Consider the following 8,784-nt stretch of genomic DNA (forward strand, 5'->3'; position numbering starts at 1 on the left):
CCTGGAGTGTGTGCCTGCATGAGTAAAGACTCTCCTTTAGTTTTGTGGCTCTTTGTGTGTGTGCGGGGGGACATGGCTCAAACTGGCATAGGCCCACATCTATAATATCCCCTTGTGGCTTCCTGCCTAGGTTAAGGCCAAGCTTCCTGGGCTTTAAGGAGCTTTCTTAAGAGATCAGAGGGGGAATGCTTGCTTCACCCTCCTGAGCAGCTGTCATACGAGTTATTAGTCATGTGCCAAAAAGGTTCTGACGGAGAGATGCCAGTGGCCCTGATTGGAATGCTGGAAAACATTCATCCTGGTGGCGGCTCTGGTGCTGACAGTGGGTGCCTGTCACCCTTCTGCAGTCTGCACTTCATGTGGACATGTGTGCACTATTTATGTGGCTAATAGGTTTTCTTACTGAAGGCAACGTTTACATGCCATAAAAAGTCCATTAACTGAATTTTAGCTTCTCCAGAGATCGTGAGGCCTAATCTGTACCTGGCATGTAACATGGAGGGAATTGAAAATCCCACAGACCCTTTCTGCTGGGCCTTTTCTGGGACTGGAGAGATGAGCTTTGCCAAACCGAGTGAGCAGATGAATGAATTCATTAGGCAGATGAATGAGGGACAACATCACTGAGCCCAATGCTTGTCTTACAAGGCTCATGAATAGAAGGGAGGCTACTGGGTCCCAAGTGAGCAGGAGGGCACTGGACGGCAGGATCAGAGCCACGCCTAAATCAGAGGAACTCATTTCTTCAAGCTCTTCTGGCAGTGATGCAGACAGTGGAATTTATAAAAAGCTTAGAGAACAAAGCAAGGTGCTCTAGAAAAACCTGTGAAGAAGCAAAAGACTGATGAAACTTCAAGAGCTCTGTCATCTTCCAAACAGAGCAGCAGCAGCAGCAGAGATTATAACGTGTCAGATTGGGAAAATTAGGTACATTAGTGTTCAGGACTTTACAGGGAAAGTTCTAATTGATATTAGAGAATACCAGATAGATCCAGAAGGTGAAATGAAACCAGGAAGGAAAAGTATTTCTTTAAATCCGGAGCAGTGGAGCCAGCTGAAGGAACAGATTTCTGACTTTGAAGATGCATTAAGAAAACTGTAAAATCCAAGCCATACAAAACCTATTCTGTTCTAATTGTTTTAATCTGTCTTTTTACATTGGCTTTGTTTTCCAAATGTGCTCCAAGCTATTGTATATTTGGATTGCAGAACTATTTGTAAGATGAATATTTTTTTATTTTTATTTTTTTTATTAAATCATAGCTGTGTACATTAATGTGATCATGGGGCACCATACCCTGGTTTCATAGACCGTTTGACACATTTTCATCAAGATGAATATTTTTTTAACATTCATTATTAAAAATGTTCTGAGTGAAGCTAATTGGCTAATTGTCAACTTTATTAAGGAGGATTGCTTTGTGCCCACAATCCATGTAAAATAATAAAATGAAAAACTATAATCTCAACTGTTATAGTCTTTTTTTTTTTTTTTTGAGACAGAGTCTCACTATGTCACCCTCAGTAGAGTGCTGTGGCATCACAGCTCACAGCAATCTCCAACTCTTGGGCTTAAGCGATTGCCTCAGCCTCCCAAGTAGCTGGGACTACTTGGTGCCTGCCACAAAGCCTGGCTATTTTTTTTTGTTGCAGTTGTTGTTGTTTAGCAGGCCTGGGCTGGGTTCGAACCCTCTAGCCTCAGTGCATGTGGCCTGTGCTGTAACCACTATGCTATGGGAACCTCTGCCACTCACTAACTATAAAAGCCAAGTGGGGTGGCACCTGTGGCTCAAAGGAGTAGGGCACCAGCCCCATATGCCGGAGGTGGCAGGTTCAAACCCATCCCCGGCCAAAAACTGCAAAAAAAAACCCAAAAAGCCAAGTGATGTGACTCTGCCAAACCTCAGTTTGCTCATCTGTGAAATGGGGATGGTGATACCCATGCCCTGCAGGTTGTTTCAAGTGCTTTATGAAGGTAATAAGCAAAAAGTGACACATACGGCATAGATGCATGAGAACAAGATCCCACAAGCCTGGGTTTGCATCCTGTGCTGTGTGACCCTGAAGCTTGGAGAGCTCAAGTGACCGCCACCTCCCTCCTAGTCATATCCTTAGTTGCAGGCACTGGGATGAGCCTGTCAGTGGGATGACTGTGTGACCAGTCCTCTGGAAGCAGAGCCAGCTGGCAGAAGGTATGTTAGCTTGTGGGCTGTCGACACTGACCAGCTCCTAGCTACACGGTGAGGCTCCAGTGATTTTTAAGACCATCCCTTCTGGCCAGGTTTGGTGGCTCACACCTGTAATCCAAGCCCTCTGGGAGGCTGAGGCAGGTAGATTGCTTGAGCTCAGGAGTTTGAGACCAGCCTGAGCAAGAGCAAGACTCCATCTCTGCTAAAAATAGAAAAAGCCAGGCATTATGGCAAGTGCCTGTAGTCCCAGCTACTTGAGAGGCTGAGGCAAGAGACTCACTTAAGCCTAAGAGTTTGGGATTGCTGTGAGCGCTGACATCATGGCACTTGACCCAGGGTGACAGAGTGAAACTCTGTCTCAAAAAGAAAAAAAAAGACCATCCTCCTACGCCAGGTTGGAGGAATTTGAAGCAGAAAGGCTGGCAATTGCAGGAGTCTGCCCAGTGTCATGATGGCTCACAGGCTGCAGAGTTCGGCCTGGCTCTGACCTTCAGCCCCGGACCCTGCCACTGCCCTGCTTGTCAGACACAGCCCGTCAGGACCAGCTCCTGGGGCTGAGGGGCTTCCCCCTGTTCCTCTGAGTCCCTGGCCAAGCACGTGGAGTTATGTAATGCTGCTGAGCCAACATTTACAAGTCTCAGCCAATTTGCCGGCCTGGAGTTACACTGCGCAGATGCTCGGCCTCACGGTTCACTTTTGTCTCGGAGGCCGTAAGCAGATAGCATAACCCCGCTTACCATTAGACATTTTGCAAATCATCTGGGCCCGAGCATGCTGCAGCCAGACAGTTCATTTATGCTGTGAATGGAATGATTTGTAAAGCAATAAATTTCCCATCTTTCTGCCAACAATAAAGTACAGCAAGCAGGCGAGGCCAAAGCCCTCCAAAAACATACTGGCTCCCAGTGAGACCTGGAAGAGAGCTCTTGCGGGGTCTGCTTCTCTCTGTTCCTGAGCTCATTGAATTCTGGGAAATCAGGTTTGGGCCATAAATCCCCTCTACCATCTGGTGACCCTGGGCCCCAGCGTGGACTTGTTACTAGCAGGGGTAATTGGCTAGTTGTCACTCTCTGGGCCCCTCTTGATTCTGGCATTAGAGGCAGGCCTTGCCAGATGTCCCTCCGACGGGAATGATGGGACATTGTTGACCACCCCTCCCATTGTGGTGGCTGCATGTCTGTGCTTGGGCTGAGGCAGGGCTACTTCTGGGAAGTTGGGGACTGACAGCGTGGGGGTGTGTTCTGGCAGGAGCTCCCTCTGTCTCTCACGGGCAAGGGCAAGTGCTTGTTCCCCTGTACAGTGTTCTCTGTAGTGAAGGTGGCTGCTCTGAGTAGGCCAAGCACAGACTTGGAATGAGTCTCAGGAAGTCTGAGTCCCAGTTTTCTTCTTGGAAGAGGATCAGTGGATGGTGGATGAGCAGACACTTCCTCAGAAGCAGGAGTAGTCAAGGAGACCCCAGAGCCTGAAGTGCCAGCTGTGGTCTGGGACCCTGAAGGGCAAGCACATGGCTTGGAGTGCCCATTTCCAGCCAGTCCCCGGATGTTGGCCCTGCGTAGTGGCTTCTAGGTAGAGGAGCCTGGCCCTGTCTGTGACTCGGCTCTAGGTGGTGGCAAGGCAAACCCAGCTCCGACATTCCGCTGGTCAGTGATGACATTGTTCCTCTGTGGGGACAGGAGGCTTGGAAATAGCACACCAGGAAGCAAGCACCTCACCCTGAGCTCTGAAGGTTTCCTCCAGTCCTTCACCTCCTCAGCCTTTGGATTTTCTTGTTTCCCTCTTCCTCCTCCTCCTTTTCTATACCTACCTCTACTTTTTTTTTTTTTCCACGAAGGCTTTAATGGTAGACAGAAGGGGAATTTGCTGCTTACATATACATTTTTTCCGTTTATTAAGTCATATACACACATATCACGACTACGTTTATGCACCTCTACTTCTTTCACTGTTGATACTTGCAATGTTGTTCCATTTAAAAATTATGTAACATTTAGGAACTATGTAGAAGTACAAAAAAGAAATGATTTCCAGTGAAATGGCCCAAACACAAGCGCTGTGACTGTTTTGTTGTATTTCCTTTAGGTTGCGGCTTTCTGAACGGGCTTTGGGGCCCTAGAAAGATACACCCCTCTTCAGTTAGATCAGCTGTGCCTTCATCTGTGGACAGAACAGGCTGTTATGAGCTCTTTGTCTGAAGAGGGGTTGGTAGATAGGGTCACACCTCCCCAGTTTCCAGCATCAGAGGCCAGCTTGAGCGGGTGCTGGTGGGAGCTTACGAAGGAGGGAAGGCTGAGCCCAAGGAGGTCCCTGCCTTGCGTCAGCCTCCAGAGCTTCTCTGGTTCTGCTGTCTAATCTCAGCTCCTTCACCCAGTGGGTCCCCCTTTCTGTCCCTCCATGTCTCAACTTTGGCCCCTCACTCACCTGCAGTGTTCACTACACATCGACCTCAGTTTGCTCAAGGGGGTCAGGGAATGGTTAACAGTTCCTGCTTGCGATGCTGGCGTGGATGTGAGAGAGGGGATCACTTTTATACTGTTGGTGGGACTGCAAACTAATACAGCCTCTTAGGAAAGGAGTATGGAGAATTCTCAAAGAACTCGAATTAGACCTTCCATCTGATCCTGCAATCCCATTACTAGGCATCTACCTAGAAGAAAAAAAAATCATTTTATCATAAGAACATTTGTGCTAGATTGTTTATCGTAGCTCAATTTATAATCCCTAAGATGTGGAAACAATCTAAATGCCCATCATTTCAGGAATGGATTAATAAACTGTGGTATACATATCCTATGGAATACTATTCAGCCATAAAAAGATGGAGACTTTACATCTTTTGTGTTAACTTGGATGGAGTTGAAACACTTTCTTCTTAGTAAAGCAACACAAGTACGGAAAAGCAAGTATCCAGTACTAATATGAAGCCAGTAGATAATCTAATACATGCCACATAAGAGAAAAATTCAAATCAATTCAAGTTGGGGGGAGGGGAAAGAGGGGTGGGAGAGAGGAGAAGGGAGGGGATTGGTGTGCTCCCACCAATGGGCACAACGTAAGGGTATATGGCACGCCTCCTGGGGGTGGGACACAACTACAACGGGACTCTACCTAACAAATGCAAACATTGTAACCTAATTGTTTGTACCCTCACATTCATCTGAAATTAAAATAAAATAGTTCCTGCTTGATAGGATTGTGGTGAGGATCAACGGAGATAATCTGGCACTCACAGGGTTTCAGCAAACATTGGCCAACAATGAAGGTTTGATGCATGTGCAGGGCTCAGGGCTGCCTTATAGCTCAGTCTGAGGAGGGTGCCTGTGTGTTCTAGTGCCTGTACCCTTGCCTTGTGCCCACAGGGTAGCTTAGCCTTTGCCCGGATTGTGGCTGCCCTGAAGTTGATGTTCTAGGCCTGGGACCAGAAGATGAGGGTCTAGGAGAGAGGTTTCTTGGGGAAGCAGGAGAGTCCAGCATGAGCCTTGAAGGGGAAGACTTGAATCTTTGACCTTGCTCTTTGGCACAGTGAACAGGAGGGGTGGCTAGAGTGATCCACGGGGAGGAAGCTACTTATTAAAATATTTCCATTCTTGGGAAAGAGATGAGGGCTGGAGGCTAAAAAGTATACTCAGGACCTGCTGACCTAAAAACCAGAGGAAAAAGTCCGCTGCCTTGGGTTGCCAAGAAGATGACCTGAAACTGGGGCTGAGGCTTTGGGTGGCTGGAGTCTTAGGAAGGAGACCCAGGAATGAGCTGCCCTCTCCTGCCTGAGCTGCAAAGGTGCCAGATTTTGGGCTGTTTGGGTACAAGTGGGAGGGTTGGTGGGGACTGGCAGAGGGCTCCCTGGGCCCAGCAGGACAGCTTGGACCACTCTTCTCTCTCTGCTGAATGGCCAATGATTGCTAAGCAGGTACAATGTGCTAGGCACTGTGTGGGGGACTTTATGTAAATCAGCTCATTTATTTAGTCCTCATAACAGTCCTGTGAGTAGGCATTCAAATGGGGTCACCAAGCTTAGAGACAACAAGTGACTTGCCCAAATTCTCCCAGCTAGGAAAGAAATAGTAACAGGGTTCTGATCAGTTCAAAATCTTCCGCTAGACTGTAAGCACCACAAGGGCCTAGACCAGCCAGGTCAGCTCTCTGCTGACTCCCTGGTGTATATCAGAGCACTGAGTGGGTGATGGAGGGGACAGGCCAGGTCTGCACGTTTGAACCCACATCTGAGTCTTTGGTGCTCCCTCACGCCATCTCTGCCCCTGGCAGCCCAAGCCTTGCCTGGAAAGTACTGCTTATTGGTGAGGGGAGGTCTTGGGTGGACAACATTCTGTCCCCAGCTCTCTAGCCCCTTCAGGCCCCAAAGAAACTATTGAGTCATGCATTTTGCTCCGGTTTTGGTGATTTGTGATTCATGCTTGTGAGGAAGGCAAGAGAGTGACTCACGCTGATTTAATAAGCTTACGAATATTCTTGAGAAGTAGCTGATAAATTGCCGGCTGGCAGCCCACTCCCCCATGGCTGCCAGCGCCAAGTGCTCAGAAGTCACCAAGTTAAACAAATCTGCAGAAAATTCAATCTCCTGGCATGATTTTCTTTAGTGGAGCTAATAGCAAGAGGCGCCTTTCTCCTGGTGCTCAGAGGTACACCAGGAGCTCTGTGGTCTTGCGAGGGTCGCTGGGGAGGACAGCAAATGCTTTACACTCAGCCAGTTGATAAGAGCTGCTAGGACCTCCCAGGTATACCTTGTGCCCTTGGAACCAGGGCCGAGCCCCAGGGAAGCCAGCCCCACAATGCTGTACTGGCCCTTCTCCGCAGGGTACTGAGAACAAGGCCAGACAGCAGCTGTCCTGGCTTCTCTGCCATGTCAAGATGAACATGACTTGATCGGGCTTGCTAAGCTCAGATTACTCACAGTAAACAAGTGCAGGTGAAGTGTGGGGGTCCAGAGGGGCAAGCCAAAGTGGCAGGGGATGGGTCATTTCAGACGGCACAGGCAGCCCCAGGATCTGACATCCAGCAGGTATTGACATTGGGGTTAATCCTGTTGCTTTATGGTTCCATACTGATTTCCCATTTGCCTCTGCTCTAGAGTGCTCAGGCAAGAGGGCTGGGGAAAAACAACAGGGATGCCCTTGACGGGCTCAGCTTCTGTGCAGGGATCCTGTTGTGGTTGGCAGGCCCTTGTTTTGGAGCTCCAGTTCCTTTCAGGAACTCTTCTAGTTCAGAGGAGGGGCAGGGGTGGCCCTGTTCTAATGTGAGAAACTTCCTAAGTCTTGGTCTCCTTCCTGTAAGTTCTTTGGTGTCCCCTTCCCATATTTACTGAGCCCCTCATGGTACAGTAGGCCAGGGCACAGGCTTCTGCCTTTGTGAGTACTTCCCTCTGCCCTCCTCCTATTCATCTATCCATCCAACAAATATTAAGTGTGACGATGCACGTGGAGTATTTAGCATGATGGTAGGCCCAATAACTGTTCATTGTCATTATCATAATATTATTGCTAGTGTTTAGCATCTGTCGTATGCTAGGCAAAAAAAAAAAAAGCAAATGATGGTACAAATTGGTTAATGTGTTACACACAAGAGCTGGAAATCCTAGAAATGCCACAGATGGGGATAATGAAGTCCAGAGAGATGGAAAGACCACGGGGAATCTCATAGTGAGGGTGTGCTAGGCCCAGCCTTGAACCAAGGCTCCTTCTGCTGTGACATGCAGCTGCCCTGCTGGGATGGGTGGTCAGAGGAGGATTCCTGGAGGAGATGGGTGGTTTTTCTTTTTCAAGACAGGGTCTTGCTCTGTCACCCAGACTAGAGTGCAGTGGCATCGTCATAGCTCACAGCAACCTCAAACTTCTTGGTACAAGTGATCCTCCTGCCTCAACCTCCCAAGTATCTGGGACTACAGGCACCCACCACACCTTCCTTTTCTTTTCTTTTTGTAGAGATGAGGTCTCACGCTTGCTCAGCTTGTCTCCAACCCTTGGCCTTAAGCAGTCTTCCCACCTCTGTCTCCCAAAGTGCTAGGATTATAGGTATGAGTGTCTGAGCCTGGCCGAGGAAGTGGGTTTGGAAATGAGCCTTGGCATGAGAATAGGAATGAGAACAGCAGGAGAAGAGAGATGAGACAGGGCAGGGCACAGCCTGACCTTGGGTGGTGAAGGGGAGGGAGCCGCAGGAGAGAAGGGCCAGCTCCATAGCATAATTTGAGGGGTCCAGACTCCGCCACATTGGGGATGGACCTCTAGGACTATAGTCCACTTGTATGGTGGTCCAGAGCAGTGCTACCCAACAGAACTTGAGAAGGCCTCTTCCGCCCCACAGCCTTCAGTCTATCACTACCGGCAGTTGCTTCCTCCTGTGAATACAGATCAGAGACCATGGCCCTGGGGTTTAGAGTGCAGGCAGCTTATCTGCCTCTGTGTTCACACCCAGCAGGAACCCATGGAAGTCACAGGCCAGGCAAACAGGCTGAATGCCTCTCTCCTGGGAGAGGAAGCCCATTCAGTCATAAGTTGCCATTAACCCCTTATATTAGTTTCCTAGGCCTACCATAACAAATTGCCACAAACCAGGTGGCTTAAAACGACAGAAATTTGTTCTCTTA

At 48.7% G+C, this 8,784-nt stretch overlaps 1 pseudogene; it reads left to right on the plus strand.

The window, feature by feature from the left end:
* The first annotated feature begins 652 nt into the window (after nt 1–652).
* Nucleotides 653–1,102, plus strand: LOC128568511 (activated RNA polymerase II transcriptional coactivator p15-like; annotated as a pseudogene).
* Nucleotides 1,103–8,784: the final 7,682 nt, after the last annotated feature.

Source organism: Nycticebus coucang, chromosome 17, assembly GCF_027406575.1.
Source record: "Nycticebus coucang isolate mNycCou1 chromosome 17, mNycCou1.pri, whole genome shotgun sequence".
NCBI classification, from domain to species: Eukaryota; Metazoa; Chordata; class Mammalia; order Primates; family Lorisidae; genus Nycticebus; species Nycticebus coucang.